Raw genomic sequence first — 20,334 nt, forward strand, 5'->3', positions numbered from 1 at the left:
TTCTCCTCCACATTTGCCTCTGAGCTAATTAAGACATTGGGGTTGGTGTGAGTACGGGAAGAGGACGACCTAGGTGACTTTCCCAGCATAGCCAAGTAAGCCAGCATCCTGCTACCTCTAAGTTTTTGGACCACATAAAATTCGTCTAACTGTGGTATGGAACTGTGACCTCTGACAAGGCTTCTTTCTTGTAAACCTCTTCCAATACTCCACACCTGGATCTCACCTCTGTGATAAACCATCCCCACAAAGACTTATTTTGTGCCTTGCAGACATTTTGGAACAGATTTTACATACTATGGATGCTTTTCACTTATTAAAAATGGTTTCAAACATTAAAATGCAGGCTTACAAACAAGCCGAATATGTTATAATTGTAGATCTTATGCATATGTTTCCTGAAGATTTTTACCTTTCTTGTCTTTTGACGGGACGACAGTAATTAGAGATAAAAGAAACACTGGAGATCTGACTCAGTGCACATTTCAGTGAAAGAAGTGTCTCATGATGATTTCACTATGCCTTGGATCAGTATCATCAAATTCTTTTTCCTTCAAGGAAACACTAGTATTTCCAGAATGAGGAAATGGTACCAGTCTAACATGAAATGTGTTTTTTTTAATTTACATTCCAAGAGACTTCTCAGCTCAGGTTTTCTCCCCTATTCCCATTTAAATATTGATCATCTATTAAAGAAAGTGCTATAAGAAACTCCTGATGAAAACCTTAATTTATTAAAAAAACCCAAACAACAAAATGTTCCCATCATTCATTTGATAATTATCCCCCTGCTGTTTCCCTTCTCTCAGTGACTAAATAAAGTCATTTACATATTCTATACTTTGGAATAAATGGAGAAAAGAAGGAGAAAAGAAGAAGAAAAGTGATTGCAGGGAAAAATAATAAGGGCAATCTATATGGCACCTGCTAGGAGAAATAAGACTATCTACTCCAGAAATGTCCAGATAAGGGTTATGGGGCTGCACTTCCACTTGGTTTTCTGAATATATTTTCTTATATCCTTAAAGGCAGGAACATTTTAAATAGTGATACATTAAAGTAAAACACAAGAGTTGGGAAACATTGAGCATAATGACGGTCTGCATTAAGTATTTTCATATATTAATGAATAGAAAGGAAAAACATAATCAGAAATATCTAAATAGATCAAAATGCTGAAATCTTTTTCTTCTGCAAAGCTGTTTAATCACTAAAGAAACACTTCTATTCCCCTCTATATGTTTATACTGGAGAAATTTACCAGATGTGAGAAATATGCTTAAAAATTCTGAATTTAGACCACAGACTTTCACTTGAGAAATTGAGAAACACCCCTTATTTAGTGGAGCCTGACTGAGGGGTATGTACTATCAGGCAAGGACATGGGCTATTCATGGATCAACTTTTGCTAGACAGATTTCTCCATTTAACCATACAAATCTGCCTACATCCTTGCTCTGTTTCAAAGTACTGCTGAGACAGAATGACAAGTCTAGGATATGTACACTACAACCAGACAAAAAGATAAGAATTTTACATATTGCTTCCCAGGTAATAAATATAAAAGACTTTTATTTCCTTTTTTTGGGGGTGTTGCTGTTCCGTTCTTCGGTGCTAGTACTCCTTTTCCTATTTTGTTTAATTTCGTTTGCTCCTTCTGGATTATGTCCTGGCTTTTCTTATGAGCTTCTTTCAGCCAGATTGTGGGAGACCTTTTTTTCCAAGCTCTTTAAAATTTCATGCCCTTGATTTGAAAATATGTTGGTAGGGCACTGTGCCTCCTCTGTGTGTTTTGCCTGAGTGTCTGTAGCATGAACTCCAACTGACTCTGCCATTCTGAATAGCTCAAAAGGGATTGGGGGGTAAGTCCCCAAAAAACTAGGTTTGCTACTGCCTACTGGGAAGTAGCTCTAGCTATTCTTCTGATTCAAAGCAGCTTTCCTTCTTGAAAACGTATACCTCTATTATTGTTTGGATTTGTCTTTTGTAACAGGATGCGGCACAGGTAAGCAATACAAGATCACAGAGTAAACCTGCAAGGATGGAAAACTTCTAGGTACCAGGGGCATCTTCTTTGCAAATTTTTCAGCTAGATCAGGAGCTGTATGCACCACAGTTCAGTGAGGTGAACTCTGAAGTCTGGAGACAAAGAATCTTGCACTATGTGTTGTTTATTGTCAGGAAAAATGTAGTTTTACTAGATCCACAATTACATACAAACCTGAGATGTTTTATCTGCACAACTGGGCTAGATCGGCTGGGGGTTGCTGACATCCTTCCCAAAACTAATTCAAAAAGAGAGCTAGTGATCTTGAAGGAGTGTCTTGGGTAGGTAGACATTTCTGTTCAAAAATGCAATAACAATGAAGCTGAAAGTGCTTATTCTCTTCAAAGTGATACAGCTAACAGGATACAGAGTATTCTGGGATGATTTTCTATCACATTTCCCTGTAGAAGTTTAAAAACAGCTTTGAGGAGAAGACCTGTAACATGGGGTTACAGACTCATCCTCACTGTTTCTCTAATTAAATAATATGTTATACAATGTAAAGCTGATCCAACAGATAAGAAAGGGCCATAGCCCAGTCTGGATGTTACTGGGATATGGGTTGTCTTGCTCCAGAACTTTGGTCTGGGACAAAACAAGGACATCTTTCAGGTGGGGTGAAGTTAAGGTTATTGGCCCAGGTGGATCTCCACTGTGAGTTTTGTGTTTTGTGGCTTTTGTATCTACTAAAAAACTCTTTAAAATAAAACTTCTTTTTTTTTTTTTTTTTTTTTTTTTCCTAATATATTGAAAGACTTGTTCCAATTCATCTAGCAAGCTGAAAAAAAAATGTTATTATTCAGGATGTCCAACATATGTGTCTTTCTCGTTAAAATCCTATTTTAAGTGAAATTCTTGTTATTTGAGTGTCACAAATATGAAGCTTTGTTTTTTAGAAAAAAAACACCACAAAACTGCTTTTCTTCAGTAGATAAACACTAAGATATGTTTTTGTGCCATTACATCACTTTCATTTTAAATTACCCACGGAACTGCCATTCTGCATGAAGGTGTCACTAACCAATGATTATTTAAGGGATAGAATCTTTTAGTCTTTGCCCTCATTTTTGTTTGCTTGTGATCCGTCTATCATTTGCAATTAATTGCTTCACCTATATACTCTTCAAGACCACCCCTCTCACTGTTGTACAGCTTTTTTTAGTTTTATTTTTTGTAAATTATTTGAATTCAGTGCAAAGGATTTGTAGGAACAGCAGATGAGTGCATCCCTGATGGATGTGTGAACATGATGAAATGGTGTAGATGAGGTGAAAAATTCTCTGGATTCTCATCTTTGCACTGAAAAGGTCAGTCAAACTTTAGCAAAGACAACAACCTGGGTTTTTTAAATTATTGTTATTTTAAGAAACTTGTAACCTTTCAAAAGGGAAGAGGTCCCTTAGCATGGATTCATCCTGAGCTTAGAAAAATGTTCTCAGGTATTAAATCTTGCTTTTAAACTAACCAATTTAATCTAAATGTCAAACCCAACAAAAGACCTAAGCATATGCTAATGTTATATGTAAAAGTAGCAGTGATTTGCCGGATTGGGGTCTGCATACAAACATTCAGATTTGCAACACCTGCCAGTTTTGTTGTGTAACTTGTACCTGCTACCGTTCTGAGAATGGACCACAGATATTTTGACAAGTATTGCAATTGCCTTTTTCTGACAGAGTGGGTGGTTTTTTTCTGTCCTGGGAGCTATTGCTAGGATTCTATCAAAAAGATAACACTGTAAAAAAAGTGAAAGAACATGCCTTTAATGACAAAGGCTGCATCTGCCTCAAACAAACATCTTTGTAAAAGGCTTTGGCATTCAGCTGTAGCTGGAATAGCAGATGTTTACTTTACATATGTGAAATCTACCCCGCTATTCTGGAGAAGCACTGGCCCAGCTGCAGCACATTTGGTATTCAGAATTATCTCATTGTAGTGCCAGAAAAGCTCAAATGAAATCTGAAACCTTTAATTCTTTCTTCAGCCTATAGTACTGTAATAGCTAGCAATTAGAGAATAATTGTGCTGAGTTTGAAAACTCATAGTTGTAATGAAAATGCAAGAGACAGAGAAGTATTGACTTTTTTTTTTTTTTTTCCTAACATGTAAATCCAATTCTTCATATGTTATGGGATCTTTGCCTTGATTAACTTGCTTTGATAAACTCTGCAGCTGCTTCAGTACATTTCTCTCAGGCTAGACAGTGAAAAAGGGAAACCAGAAGCTTATCAAGATACCTTATTTAGCAAAACTTTTGCTCTGCTCTAATAAGAGTGTTGCTGTGGTATGAAAGATACTGAATGTTGTTCCATCTGAGTCTCAGAGCACAGGTATGGATGTTGGCTACCTTCCTGGGCTGGAGACAAAGAAGAGCAGACCAGAACATCACAGCACAGTTCTGATGTCTTCAAACGTGTTCCATGTCTATGGGAGCCTTCTCTGCAAACCTGGGAGGGATTAGTTGTCAAAATATTTATGCATGAAATTGGACAGCCTGTCCGATGTGAATAAAAGTTAGTAAATTTGATTAGTATCACCTTCTTCTGACCTGAGACTTCCATTTTTCATATATGAGCTGCACAAGTGCTTGCAAGCTTGTGTGGTATTTACATTTTTTGATGGTGACTGGGTATGTTGGCTGGAGAAAAGGCTTAGGTCAGTTTCAAGAGAAGCAATTAATACATGCACTTAAGGTAGGTGTAGAATAATCCTTCCAAGATCAGTCACTACCACTGTGTGAATGTTTCTCAGCTGGAAAAATCATTGTGTGTCACGGGTTGTCATGAAACTGGAGTAGTTTGGACTGCTTAAAGAAACACTTCCAATGGTATAAGCAAAAGAAAGATGGTTTAATAGGAATTTAAACAAAACTGTGACTTCACAGAATTTGATGGCAAGGTTCACTCTATTACTTAATACAGAGATGAAAGGCACACAGGAAAACTAAGTTAGAATCAGACTAAAATTAGATATACAGAGACTGAAAATGCAGCAAGTTAAAAAAGATAACTATACAATGAAAAATTGAGATAGAATTGATTTCTCGTGATTTGTACAGAGATGGGGAATGTAAAAAGGGTAAGGGAGACCCTCCCGTTGAGTCACGAGGTTCAGAGAAGACCCCCTTGCTCCCTAAACTCCTGCGGAGTCTAGGTGTGGCTGGATCGACTCCTAGTCCCAGACTTGGTCAACGGCTTATATCTAAGGGATTCTGAGTATAATAACAGCCAGAGATTCATTCAGAGTTGAATAAAGTTCACAACAGTAATTTTAAGTGTAGATTTGAAAAGCAGTAACTTGTAATATACTTGCTATGGGATATTCAGGTTAGTACACACACATGCATAAAGGCACTAAGAGGTAGACGTAAATGCAAGCAAAAGCAGTATACCTGTTAAAAATTCCGCTCGAGTTCAGTGAAAATATTCATATTGAATGCATCGGCATCTTTCTCAACGGGCAAGGGGTCGAGCCTCAAGGAACGGAGACTATCAGCCCAGTTTGTCGGCTCTCAGCGACAGACCTCCGATGTTTGCAAGCAGAAAATTCTGCGAGCTCTGAGAGGTGTCCCACTCAGAGGGAGATGCTGGTCGCAGCCCGCCGCAGTCCGGGAGAGCTCAAAGGGTCTCGCTTAGTACTGCTGCTTATAGGTTCAGGAGCTGATTGACTTTAGTCATCAACAAATTACACGGATTCCAGCTGCGCTGGTACCGTTTCACGTGAATTACGATTCAGATAGGAAGACTGGGGCTGTCGGAGCATGACTTGAGATTCAGATACGGGATGCTCCAAGGTTGTCAGGGGAGGGCTGGGACGTCTCAAGGTTGTTGTGAGAGAACTACTTGTCTCTTGCTGTCGGGTTTCTTTTGTTTTCACGGGACAGCAGGAGTCCTTGAGATGGTCCGCGTGACTCCCTGCCTTAGCCGTGTGAGAGTCGCAGGTACAGTCAAGGGATGCTTAACTGCCCGACTCACTACACTTGTGCTAAGGCCTAGTGAGACTCCCCGAGTTCGTAGATCAGCCCAGAGAGGGGGAAAGAAATGCACCACCACATTCCTCCCCGTGACCACTGTCAATCCATCTCCCTCTCACAGAGTGGCGGTGTGGTCGCCCCTTGCCTCTGTGACTATAAGCAGATCAATGCCATGTTCCAATTGTAATTTGAGGGGAATTTTTGTGTAGGTTTGCTTAATTCTAAATGTTTGATAGATACAATTAAGCAATTTTAACATGAGGGGAGATTTTTGTAACAGTGATATTTGTCTGACTCTCCTCCACATTCTAATATATATAACGATTTTTAACAACAGGCATAATATAACAGAAATGAGCAAAATTATCACAGGATGTAACATTCAATTTAAAGTTCCTGTTGCTGTCAGTGACCATCCAAATAAGGTATCCCACCAGTGTTGTTCTCCATCTTTCCTCACTCTTTCCAGAATATGATGTACATTTTCTGCATCATGATGCACAGTAATTAGCATTTTTGTCTATTGTCTCAAATTCATTTTAGCAATTGATTCAGGTTATGATATTGTAACAGTTTTCTCATCAATGTAAGGTTCATTCCAATAGGGGTAGTAATGATATGATGTGCAGTTTGATTGTAGCAATTGGTAACTTGTGACAAGAGCTGAATAGTTAAAGTCACATCCCACAGTTTTGGTAAAATTACAAATACAGATATTTGAGTGATTATGTATCGCTATGGTGGTATCGTTGCTATCGTTGTTGTTGCCATCAATACAGATCCATTTTCTCCTGTAAAAGAAAAGAAAGAGAAGTTTCGGCGGGGAAGACCGAACAGGTTACCCCTTTTATGATGCAAGATAAATCCACTTAGCACTGATTCTGTGTTTTGCACCAGTGCTGTCAGTAGCTTCCCAAGCAAGTGGGCCATGAGGTTTAGTTAGACTCATGGGCACAGTTCTGATCTGTGGCTGGTTTATTGACTTTGACGTGAGATTTTACCCATCCCACTGCGAATGGTGTTTTTCTGGCTATGTTTAGTAATAGTTGCCAATCCTTGGCTCTCCTGACTGGGGATCCTTTTATCTCCCAATTTAGGGCTTCCCATTGGCAAAGCTGTTGTGTGGCTCCTGCCCATACGGCATAGGAGTTGACATAGATAACTTCTGCTGTGTTCTGTGCTGCTAGAACAACTGCCCTTAGTTCTCCTACTTGTGCACTACCCTCACCTTCTTCACTTACTTGTTTGCCGGTGTTAATTTCTAATGCAGCAGCCTTATAGTGCCATTTACCATTTATTGTCTTTGCTGAGGTGTCAATAAACCAAATGCCTTTTTTAGGTGTTGTCTCAGTGTAGGGGGGTGCATCTAAAATTGGTGAAGGTTTAAATGGCTGTTTTAGTGATAGTGTGTCACTGTTTATAGGTATTTGTAATTTGGAAATTTTTGTATGTCCTTCAGTCAACTGCATTTCTTCTGCTGCTCCTGCTAGGTATGCATAATATTTCTTGATGATAGATTTTTGTGCATTTCCTTCTGGGGGAGCAGTTCCTTTTAGCACTGTATCTAGCAGATTAAAAGGCCCTCTAGTCTCAACAGGTTGTTCATGGTGTATTTTCTCAACTTCTTTAACTGCTTGGGTTAGAGACAAAAGTCCTTTTTCCCACTCAGAGTATGTCTGTTCTGTTTCTGTGAATATAGTTGAGCTAAACATTAAAGGTCTCTGTGGTCCATTAGGGCTACTTTGAAATAGATTACAATAAGTACCACGTTCTACAAAACCCCATTCCACTATAATAGGATCACAGGGGTGAATTGGTCCCAGTGATTGGTATGTTTTAAATCCCTGTATTAAGATTTTAACTGCCTGTTCATGTTCCGAGTTCCATTTCCACAGTTCTTCCTTCTGCAAAAGTGAGTAAAGTGGGTCAGCAATGATAGAAAATCCAGGTACATGTTTACTCCAGTAACCTAAAGTATACATGAGTTGTTGTAGCTCTTTTCTAGATGGGGGCATTTGAAACTGTTCTATTTCACTTATGGTGTCCAGTGGAATCACTGCACTGCCTGCAATCCACCAAGTACCTAAAAATTTTACCTCTCTGCCTGGTCCTTGACATCTCTCTGGTAGGATCTCAATTTTTTCTCTGAGTAGTGCCTGTTTCACTGCTGCCACTGCTTCCCCCACTGTCTCAGGGGAAGTGCCCCCAAGTAGAATATCATCCGTATATTGGTATAGTTTCACATCCTGAGGGAGTGAGACCGTTTGTAAAAGTTCTGTAAGCACAGCAGAAGTAATTGTGGGAGAATGTTTATGTCTCTGTGGGAGTTTGTTAAAAGTGTATTGTACACCTTCCCAAGTGAAAGCAAACTTCTGTTTAACTTTTTCTTTCAAGGGGACCATGAAGAACATATCTTTCATATTTATTGTTGCCATCCATGGGTGTGCAGCTGCTTGCAAAGTGGCTGTCAAGTTTGAAATGGCTGGTGCAGCAGCTATTAGTGGGGCTGTATTGGTATCCAAGCTCCCATAATCAATTGTTAAACACCACCTCCCGTCTGGTTTGCACTCTGTCCGGACAGGTGAATTATATGGGGAATGAGTTGTAGTAATGATTTCTCTTTTCTTTAAATCTGCTATTACCTGTGAAACTCCTTTCCATACCTCAGCAGAAATCTGGTGTTGTGGCATATTAGTGATCTTTGAATCAGGAATTGAAGGGTCTGCATGGACTACACGCATTGTAGCCTCCTTTTTTTTGTTAGGGTCGGGATTTGAACCAAATGACCACACACTACCATCTGGCAGGTGCCAGGTTCGGCCATTTAAAACATCATAACCTAAAATATTTTCCTTGTGATCTGTAACTGCAAAGCGAGTAGACAACATGCAACTCTCACCTGGGAGCCATAAATTAAGTTTCACGGTTGAGCACAAAATACTTTCTCCATTTACTCCAGTGATTTTAACTGTTTGCCGTGTGGGTCGCATACCCAGCCTCTTAGCATCTTGTTGTGTTAAGATTGAAATTTGTGCTTTTATATCTATTAGGAATCTCACTAATTGTTGTCGAGGACCAGTGGGAATCAAAATGTAAGGGTCATTGTTATCAATCCATTGATAGGATTGCACTTGCCGGACCGACAGACCCAATTGTCGTTCCGGCTCTACAAGTTTTTTTTCCCCAGATCTTTGGGAGAAGAAGGATTATTACTCCCTGTTGGAGGAGGAGTTGGTGTCTGAGTGTTTGGAGCATTTCCCTTCTGATTGTCATCATCATGTTGCTGAAATGGCTGAATTAGACTCTGGATAGCACTAGCATTTTGTCTTTGAATTGCCATTCTAGGGATACCTAGCGGCAATGTTTCATCGTATGATTCTCTCCTCCTCTGAGTTCTGGATTGACTATCAATGGATTCCTGTTCTTGGGGGTTATTTTGGGTTGATTGTTTAATTTGCTTAACATTAGAATCTATCTCTTTGGTTTCATGAGATAGATTTTCCCATCCCATTTCTCTTCCATGATTTATGATGTTGTGCATCAATGTTGCCCAGGTAGGGATATTCCTTTGCACTATGGTGTCTTCCTCATTGTCAATGATTTCTGTTATGGCCAAAACAGCATTAAAGTCTGCATCTTCCCTGATTTCATCTCTTTTTGCAATGAGGTAGGGTTTAAGCATAGCAGGGGCTCCCTTAATTAGAGGGTCTAGCATGTTAGGATCCACAACTGCTGACATGGGAGCATTAAGAGCGGTGCGTTCATGCATGGCCTGGATACAGGCAGCTTTTGTAAGAGCTGTAAAGAGCTTGTTCAAGGATTCAATAGGTATTAAGAGAGGTTCTCCTCTCTCTAAAATATCTATTCCACCAGCCCAGTATGCCACTCTGCTTGTTATCGAGTGGGGATCATCGGGGGGTGCGGGTCCAGCATTTAAAAAGACACCAGGGCCCCAAAATCCACTGGCTTCATCACCATTGAGTAAGATTCTATCTCCCCCAGTTAGACACACTCGCCATAGGTATTCAGTTTCGGTTTCGCCTGGCTTACGGCTGTAGCATTCTTGCAAATGGGCCATGTGAATTGGATTGAATGTGACTGTTTTTTGGGTATGATCTCCTGCTCCACCCTGAGGCTGAGTGGTTTCTTCTGTTTTTGTAATGGGCCTGGCCTCATGTTCAGGGGGATCTAAAGGAGACGCAGGATTATTTCCCCTTGGAAAGTTATCATCGGGGTCACCCCATATGTTTCCATCCCATTCTTCAGGGGAGTCAAATAGTTTTCTAATTTGCTCAATGTCAGGGGGGTGGGGAGCTTGCATAAAAATCATTCCAACTCTTTCCTCTACCTTCTGTTTTTTCTCCTTTTCTTCCTCTAACTGTCTCTGCAGGTGCTCAATTCTCAAGGATAGTATTAATTCAGCTGTTCTTCTGCCTTCTATTTCTTCCTTAAAGTCCGTTTCCCTTCTAATGCTACTCCTCCTAAACTGATAAGCAGCTTCTAGACAGATACCTAACATATTGCAAATAATTCCCTTTCCTTTTCCGTACCTTATACGGCCCCTGGCTGACTGTAGCTTTTCTTCCACAGCTTTCCAATCATGCCAGTTATCACGAACCCATTCATCAGAAAAACAGGGACTCAAACTAATTCCATGCTTACGTAAGTAATCAGTGATACTGCTTGCCATCCTGCCGACTATGTCAATTTGTCATGAAAAGCAGTGGTTTGGACCACTTAAAAATCACTTCCAATGGTATATGCAAAAGAAAAATGATTTAATAGGAATTTAAACAAAACTGTGACTTCACAGAATTTGATGGCAAGGTTCACTCTATTACTTAATACAGAGATGAAAGGCACACAGGAAAACTAAGTTAGAATCAGACTAAAATTAGATATACAGAGACTGAAAATGCAGCAAGTTAAAAAAGATAACTATACAATGAAAAATTGAGATAGAATTGATTTCTCGTGATTTGTACAGAGATGGGGAATGTAAAAAGGGTAAGGGAGACCCTCCCGTTGAGTCACGAGGTTCAGAGAAGACCCCCTTGCTCCCTAAACTCCTGCGGAGTCTAGGTGTGGCTGGATCGACTCCTAGTCCCAGACTTGGTCAACGGCTTATATCTAAGGGATTCTGAGTATAATAACAGCCAGAGATTCATTCAGAGTTGAATAAAGTTCACAACAGTAATTTTAAGTGTAGATTTGAAAAGCAGTAACTTGTAATATACTTGCTATGGGATATTCAGGTTAGTACACACACATGCATAAAGGCACTAAGAGGTAGACGTAAATGCAAGCAAAAGCAGTATACCTGTTAAAAATTCCGCTCGAGTTCAGTGAAAATATTCATATTGAATGCATCGGCATCTTTCTCAACGGGCGAGGGGTCGAGCCTCAAGGAACGGAGACTATCAGCCCAGTTTGTCGGCTCTCGGCGACAGACCTCCGATGTTTGCAAGCAGAAAATTCTGCGAGCTCTGAGAGGTGTCCCACTCAGAGGGAGATGCTGGTCGCAGCCCGCCGCAGTCCGGGAGAGCTCAAAGGGTCTCGCTTAGTACTGCTGCTTATAGGTTCAGGAGCTGATTGACTTTAGTCATCAACAAATTACACGGATTCCAGCTGCGCTGGTACCATTTCACGTGAATTACGATTCAGATAAGGAAGACTGGGGCTGTCGGAGCATGACTTGAGATTCAGATACGGGATGCTCCAAGGTTGTCAGGGGAGGGCTGGGACGTCTCAAGGTTGTTGTGAGAGAACTACTTGTCTCTTGCTGTCGGGTTTCTTTTGTTTTCACGGGACAGCAGGAGTCCTTGAGATGGTCCGCGTGACTCCCTGCCTTAGCCGTGTGAGAGTCGCAGGTACAGTCAAGGGATGCTTAACTGCCCGACTCACTACACTTGTGCTAAGGCCTAGTGAGACTCCCCGAGTTCGTAGATCAGCCCAGAGAGGGGGAAAGAAATGCACCACCACACAGTAGAAAGAGGGCTTTTAAGCCAAGTGCTACAGCAGCATATCTTTAGTAGTCCAACCTACAAAAATTGTTACATGAACATAGTCCAGTTTGCTGATTTCCTGTCTGAGAACACTTTTTTTGCAAAACAAGAATCATGTTTCACATATACTTGCAAATAAATCTTGTTTTCCTAGAATTAATTTGGTATTTGCAGGCCTCTGCAAAAATAGTTGAAAGATTAATTTTCATTGAATTAATTAATTGTTGCTACAGCTGAATTAATTTTTGTGTTTTGTGACTGGGAAGATAGTCAGGTTGTTCCCTGATAGGCTTACTGAATTAATTTAATGAGGAGGAAACTTACTACTCTCCAGAAGAATTTAAAAAAATGTCAGTTATTCCAAAACTCACTAAACTTTCAGTATTTGTGAACATTTTTACAATTGCTGGATTATAATTAATATTTCTTCATCAATCACAGTGAATTTACTGGCCTTTGCCTGGCTAGGTATGTTTATTTTAATGCAAAACATGGTACTATGTACTGATTTGAAGTATTACTCAAATGTAATTAATTTTGTAAAAGATCTTTTCCTCTAAGCCCATTACAGTTTTTATAATTTTTGAAATGTGAGATTGTTGTTGTTGTTGTTATATTTTAATAGATAAGTGAGGTCATAAATATATTGCTAGTCCATAAATGTAAATGGTGGAAGATTGATTCCATCTGGAACCACCACAGTGCTAGTGCATAAATCAGTATGTAAAAACCTTAACAAATATTCCTTGATTCAGGGCCTGCAATTATATTCCTCTACTAGAATTCCAAATAGTTTCTTTAGACAGGTAGGTTAAAGATTATTTTAATTCTCCTGATTCTGTATTAAAATGATTGTGAAAATTCTGCTCTTTCTGTATGGCTGATTTAAATTGTCTTCAAATTACCCTTTTAATGACAATGGATTTTTTTTTCCATCAGAATTGATAAGCAGATCAGATTTTTGCACTTTCATTGAAGACAACAGGATTATTCATGAAATAAAGTAATGTTAAGAACATATAAATGTTTTATTACTCAGGAAGACTGACTCATAAAAATTCCATTTGATCTGATCTATAGGATCTTATACTATGGTGGAATGAAGAAAATACTGAAAGGCAAAGCTTAAGAAGAATTTTTTTTTTTTTTCCAAATCACTTCTTAGTTGTTGAATCTGACTTTTCAGGTTTTAGGGAAATGCAGGAGGTTTTGGAAGGTGTTTGAGAATAAACTGAATTTAGAAATATTAATTTTGTAACATAATTGTTTGGCTAGTCATTGTATGGAGGAAAGAAATATTTTGAAAAGACTGTGTCCTTGGCTATCAAGATGGTTTCCTTGATTTCAGTAGGGAGGAAAGTTTGTGTCTCCTGCTCACCACAGCACTGAACTTTTGCCTGTAGTGTTATTTAAACATACTTTCATATGAGTGGGAACAGCTCCCACAAAGCTGAAAACTCCAGCATCCCATAAACAGCATTCTCTCAGCTATCAAAATACTTTATGATCGAATACAGCCATGCTGTTGTGATTTGTTTTTGAATAAAATGTGCTTTCTTATATCGTCCTGACACTACAGGAGTGAGGAATTGTTCTGGTTACAAGGGGCAGATGCAAGAAAAGAGAAGCAAAGTATACTGAGATGCAGAGTGGTCTTGACACCTGGGGTTACAGCTGACAGACTGTGGCTGTGCGGTGGTCTAACCCCCGGACCTGGAGCTCTAGAGGGAATTCCTCCTGCTAGGGTTTGTTACACTGTGAGTCAGAAAGAGGAGACAGAACCTGCTGGGAAATTCTGCCGGCTATCCAGACCCTGGAGAGACAGATCAGGCTCTATAGGAGCAACAACTTGTTCTTCATCTCTGCCTGTGAAGGGCAGACTTGCCGTCATGAATTTGAAGATCTAGAATGAGGTCTGTCTTTTCCAGGAGAGAGATGACAGAATTCCTCTCCAGTGGTTTTCAGCAGGTAGCACCTCATCTGAACCAGATTTTTGCACCAAAAAAGGGTCACATAACAATGCTCAGGCAAAATTAACCTTTTTTTTCTTTTTTAAATTTAATTTTTGTGTGTGCATACAGACAGCACTTTTTAAAATATGCCACTGTGTACCTAGGGAGCACTAAATACAGGGAGAAGTAATTTATACACTTTCAGTTTCTTGCTTATCTAACCATCTTGGACAGAAAGGTTTTTTTTTTTTATTATGTCTAATTATGCTGCAGGGGCTTCGTGTAGTTAGAGTTTTACATTCAGAATGATTTATTCTGCATTTCTTTGCACTAGGCTTTATCTAGAATATTAAAAAGTTTGCACTTGCAGTATCAGATATAGTTTAAACATCAGAAATGTAGATTGTGATATTTCAGGGCTTAAACAGCAGTGGAGAATTAGGTTACAGTTTTGGGATAGTACAGTAATAGATATGATGAGAACATGATCACACTGTAAATTGCTAATACAGTGGCATTCATTTTGTTCACTTACTCTTAAATTTAGTTGATAGCTCATTGTAGTCGTGGGAGGTCTAGGAAGAACTGGGTATTAACTGGCTCACTCCTTTGCATTGTCTTTTAATAATTGTTAAAATTAAAATTCCCTATAATTTCTAAAATGTCAGTGAAAGAATGTATCCATAGCATATCATATAATCTCATTTTCATTAATGTATAAGCATAAAAAAATTAAATCCCTACCTCTTTTGGTACTTGTTATTTCAGTCAGTCTGTTGCTGGTAAGAAGTGTCTTACTGGACTTCAGTCCAATCCAGCTTCCAGTAAGACCTTCTGAATTAAGACGCCAACACAAAGAATATTGTCTTAATTCACTGTGCTAGTCTATTTTTGCACTTGATGCTGTTTCAGTGACCAACAGAGTTTTGCTGAGCATAGATACAAAGCAGAAATAAAATGCTTAGTAAAAATTTTAGTGCTTTCATTGGCTGTAGAAATCAGTGCTGTCACACTAATTAAAAATGTGAGTAGAGCAGCCATATCTACACAACATTTTGTGTTTTGATTCTCTAGTATTTACTATCTAAGATAGAGAAAAGATGGCAGTGCAGTCTTTGGTTTATTTACCAAAAGACTTTATCTATGGGATCTCCTGACTTCAAGCTTTATCAACTTTTTGGAAATTTTGAAATTTAGTTTTTTCTTTAGGCAGTCTAGAGCATGTAACCGTTGTTTAACTGTTAGATTTATGTAGAAGAACATAAAATTTGTTTTTACAGAATAAATCACTGTGCTTGCTACCTCCTGATACTCATTATAGGAGCGTTCATTTGCGGCGAAGGAGTTCAGAGGGAATTTCAAGAAACAGTAACTATTTTTTTCTTTTATCTCATGCCAGGTTGTGTCTCTGCCAAAACTTTGTCCCTGTTGTCAATGCATGATCAACCTGCATTTTGGCTGAGAAGAGCAAGTTTAATTTTTAGTGTAAATCAAGGGTATAGGAACTCATGTTAAATCAGGCTGAGGCTTTAAATATCACTATGGAGTGCTGTAATTGAAAGTGGTTATGTGTCCTTCTGGGATTTCTGCCACCCTAAATAAGACTGTGATGTCCCTAGGAAGTTTATTCAGAAAACCTCTTAGGGCACAACTTTTATAAGAGTTGCTGGGTTGACAAGACTTTTCTATCTTCAGTTCGCAAAGCAGGAAATCATTCTGCCTTTGCATCCTTCCTTCAGGCAAAATGCAAGAAGTTTCGATACACTTCACACTCCTTTCTTCCTTCAGAGACATTTACAGATCTCAGTTCCAGCTTCACCGGATGATTATCCTTTATTTTGTCTTTCATATCCATCTACTACGATAACTACTACTTTTTAATCAGACCCAGAAAAATTTTACATTGGGGGTCTCACTAAACCATTCACACATAAAGAAATGTGCAGATCCTTTGCAGACATGTCAATCTTTTACCTGAAGGATGAAACAGTTTTAGAACTGAGCTAAATACCCCATTACCACCTCATTATGAACTACATGTGGGCTGGTAGTTTTGAAATCACATTTGTCTCCTTTCTTCTAATTGTTTTCCTCACTGCCCTACTTATTTTCTCCTGGCTCTGAGATCTGCGGATTATTGAATGGCTTACGATAGTAGCATTTCAGAGTGCTACAAGGCTTTTAACTAACACAGACTGGAGCAAGTATTGCACATGTAAGGCACTTATTCTGCAACTGAGAATAGTAACTAACTAATAAGCTAGAACAATACTTCTTTGTTTAAGTATTTTCTGAGCCAACTTCTACTTTGGGGAGACCAACTGGGGCAAGCAATGATTGTATCATTTATCATCTTCTCAGCTAGTGCAGACTAACTCACTGCCGTTCTTTCCCTTCACATCATGTTACACACCTATTGTCAAACAGTGGAAAACAATGGTTCTTTATCATTATTATTGAATTCCATGGAAATGGAAAGAAGTTTGGCTAAGATAGCCTAAAGCCTACTTTCCATTCCACTGTTCAGGAGCAATTTGTTCCCCAGTACTGATTTCTTTCTGCATACAGTCTGAAGGGTATTTGTACAAACTCCTAAAAGAAAGTTTGTTTGTTGAAGGAAAATGGGGGTGGCATTTTGAACAAAAGCATCAGCATTAGAATATGTATCACAGCGTCTTCCACCAGCCTCTGCATGGTTGTGACACTTACACCTTATGTGTGTTCATTTCCACCATGATCTAGGGTTTTTCAAGAAAGCAAAAGGCAAATATGGCATGAGACACTGGATAATAATGATGATTTTACCAGTGAAATGTGACATTACTGCAAGTACTGTATTTGTGGTGTGCTTTCCTAAAAAATTTCCCACAAATAGAAGACCTCTTCATTTTCTTGTTCCCTGATTTTCACTTTAACCACAAACCACTGCTGGCAGGAAATTCTTTTTAAGTGTTTAGCACTGACTAAACAGGGCTACATAAACTCAACATTCACTTATGGTATGAATTTGACCTCAGGTGATACTGCAACAAATTGATGGCAAATAGCACCTGTCTTAATGTTTTCTCTTCAGTTTTTGCATTGCATATCACTTAAAAAATGGAAGACTTTTTCTTCCCCCAAGAAGCTTCTACTCTATACACAAGTTCTAAGAATTGACCACAGGAGAACTTGTTGCTTGCTTTATTAGAAAACATTGATTTCACAGGTTTCACATGCATTCTTTTGCTCTCATTAATGCACAAGTCACAGAGGAAGAAAAAAATCTTCTCACAGTGGTTTGGCTTTGGGCTTTGGATGGTGCATATTTAAGATGACGTGGACATGTGCTGGTTGTCCCTTACATGTTAGTAGAGAATCTACTGCAGAGCTCTCTGCTCACTGCTGCTATCAATTCTTTAAATGTATTACTTTTTACATGAAAAGTCTAGAAAGAATCTAAGCTAAAGATTCAGGCAGAAAACACTTTTCAACCAACTGATGAGCCTTGTTACAGATCTTAATTGTTTCTGAGTAGATTTTTTTCTAGTCAGAAGCCCTTAGCTTCTTTATGGTTAAATGGGAAGTGCAAAAATACCATCTTACAGCTGGGAGTTCACTTTTCTAGTTAGTGACTTCAGCATCATTGCCGTATGCTTTAATAGTACTCATGGATTCATATTCAAGCAATGTCATATGATCACTCGTGCAACAATGCAAAAAAACCCTAACAAGCTCTGGAAGGAAAGATACTGTCATGAGCAATTTAAATTTTTTTTTTTTTTTTTTTTTTTTTTTTTTTTTAAAGCTAAATAATACAACTGTTTTTTCTTTGGACAGAGCAGAGGAAAAATCTTTTCAGTTTTATGGTGGTGAGAACAAGCCATGATGACTGGACTAGGCTGACCTTGAAGTATTCTTGTTGTACCAAAGGCTGCAAACAGGCTGGGGTGGGGGCAGGGACAGAGAAGGGAACAAAGAGCTGTTCAGTTTACTTTATGAGGCGAGAATATTTTCATACATTTGATTGAAACAGCTGATGTGTAACACCAGTGACTTGTGGGAAAAGAAGCTAACTGTCTTTCAGATCTGCAAAGATGCTCAGATGCTGTCTGTAGTACAGTTTATATCTAGTCAGCTTATAACATACAGAAATGTATTCTAATTTTCCTCCTACTTGTAAAATTTTTATTATTGAGATGGTGCCTTTAAACTCTAATGATCAACATACGTACCAAAAAGTCCTAGATTTACATAACCATCTTTGAAATGAACCCATAGTTATTAAGGAAACACAGACATACTGTCCTGGTTTCAGCTGGGATAGAGTTAATTTTCTTTCTAGTAACTGGTACAGTGCTGTGTTTTGGGTTCAGTATGAGAAGAATGTTGATAACACACTGACATTTTCAGTTGTTGCTCAGTAGTGTTTAGACTAAAGTCAAGGATTTTTTCAGCTTCTCATGCCCAGCCAGCAAAAAGGCTGGAGGGGTACAAGATGTTGGAGGGGGACACAGCCAGGGCAGCTGACCCAAACTGGCCAAAGGAATATTCCATACCGTGTGGCATCATGCCCAGTACATAACTGTGGGGGTGGGAGGGCAGTGCTTGGGAACTAACTGGGTACTGACTGGCGTGTGGTGAGCAATTGCATTGTGCATCACTTGTTTTGTGTATTCCAATTCTTTTATTATTATTGTAATTTTATTTTTTTTAAATTATCATTATTAGTTTCTTCCTTTCTGTTCTACTGAACTGTTCTTATCTCAGTCCATGAGTTTTACCTCCCCCCCCCCCGCCCCCAGTTCTCTTCCCCATCCCACTCCGGGGCTGGAGCGGGGGGAGCAAGACAGCAGCTGTGTAGTGCTTAGTTACTGGCTGGGGTTAAACCATGACACCTGCTTAAAAGTGAATTCAACTATTTGTTATTAACTACTAATTATTTGGTCTTCAAAGTTCTGTGTAGGAACTGAAACTCTTTTTCTCACATGGCTTTTTCTTTTGTTTTTAAATCTTTCCTGGGAAAGGACAGAAAGAGCAGGATAAAGTATTCTGTGAATTTCCTCTGGAAAAGCTGCATGTGGCAGAAACAGTAAGTTTCTGCCCATTCACAGAGGTGCCTGAAATAGGATCTTCTGAGTATTGGGTGTCTATGTCCAGGTGTTGGTAGTGGGGGGCTGCAGGGGTGACCCCTGCGAGAAGAGGCCAGGTGCTGCCCCTATGTTGGGCAGAGCCAATTCCAGCTGGCTCCGTAATGGACCCATCACAAGACACAAGCCGATGGTACCTCTCTGCAAACACACTTAAGAAATGGTAAAAAATGCTTTAGGGCAGTAAGGAGAGAGGAAAAAAGTGCGGGAGACAGCCCTGCAGCCCCCCAGGTCAGTGCAGCAGGAGGGGAGGAGATGCTCCAGGCGCCGGAGCAGAGATTCCCCTGCAGCCCGTGGTGATGAAGACCCTGGTGAGGCAGGCTGTCCCCCTGCAGCCCAGGAAGGTCCACGGGGGAGCAGATCTCCACCTGAGCCCATGAAGGACCCCACGCCAGAGCAGGAGGAGATGCCTCGAAGGAAGCTGCAGTCCGGGGAGAGCCCATGCTGGAGCAGGTTTGTCCTAAAGGACTGAAGCCCATAGAGGACTGATGGTGGAGCAATCTCTTGAAGGACTGCAGCCCATGGAGAGGGCCCACACTGGAAAAGGGGAGAAGTGTGGAGCAACAGGTGTTATGAGCTGACCCAAACCCCCATCCCAACACCAGCACTTGGTGGTGGAGGTGTTAGAGGAGCTAGGAATGGAGTGAAATTGAGTCTGGGAAAAAAGAGGGGGATGTGGGAAAGTATTTTAGTTTTTGTCTTTGGTTCTCACTGTCCAAAACCTACTTTAAATGACAATAAGTTAAATTGATTTTCCCTGAGTCAAGGCTGTTTTGCCCATGATGGTAACTGGTAAGTGATCTCCCTGTCTTTATCTGAATCCACAGGTTTTTCACCTTGTTTTCTCCCTCTGTCCTGTTGAGAAGGGGGAGTGAAAGCAGCTGAGTGGGTACCTGGCAGCCAGCCAAGGTGAACCCACCACAGTTTTACTGGGGAAAAACGACTGTGTCATTTTTTAAGAATGCACCCCACCAAAATTGGTTCAGACCCTTGCCTCGGCCACCCCTGGAGATGTTGGAGGTAAATCCATGGAGATCAACCGTGACACCCTGTGCTTGTAACGGGCTCAAACGTAGCCCAACCAGTGTGCACACACGGTTGCGTTTGGCTACAGGGAGGCTTGCGCAGAGGACAGATGTGACGAGTGGTCATAAAGCAGTGTGCTACATACACGTGTCTGGTGGGTCACACAGCAGGGAATTTTAACGGGGCTCCAAAATGCACCTGC

Source organism: Accipiter gentilis, chromosome Z, assembly GCF_929443795.1.
Source record: "Accipiter gentilis chromosome Z, bAccGen1.1, whole genome shotgun sequence".
NCBI classification, from domain to species: domain Eukaryota; kingdom Metazoa; phylum Chordata; class Aves; order Accipitriformes; family Accipitridae; genus Astur; species Astur gentilis.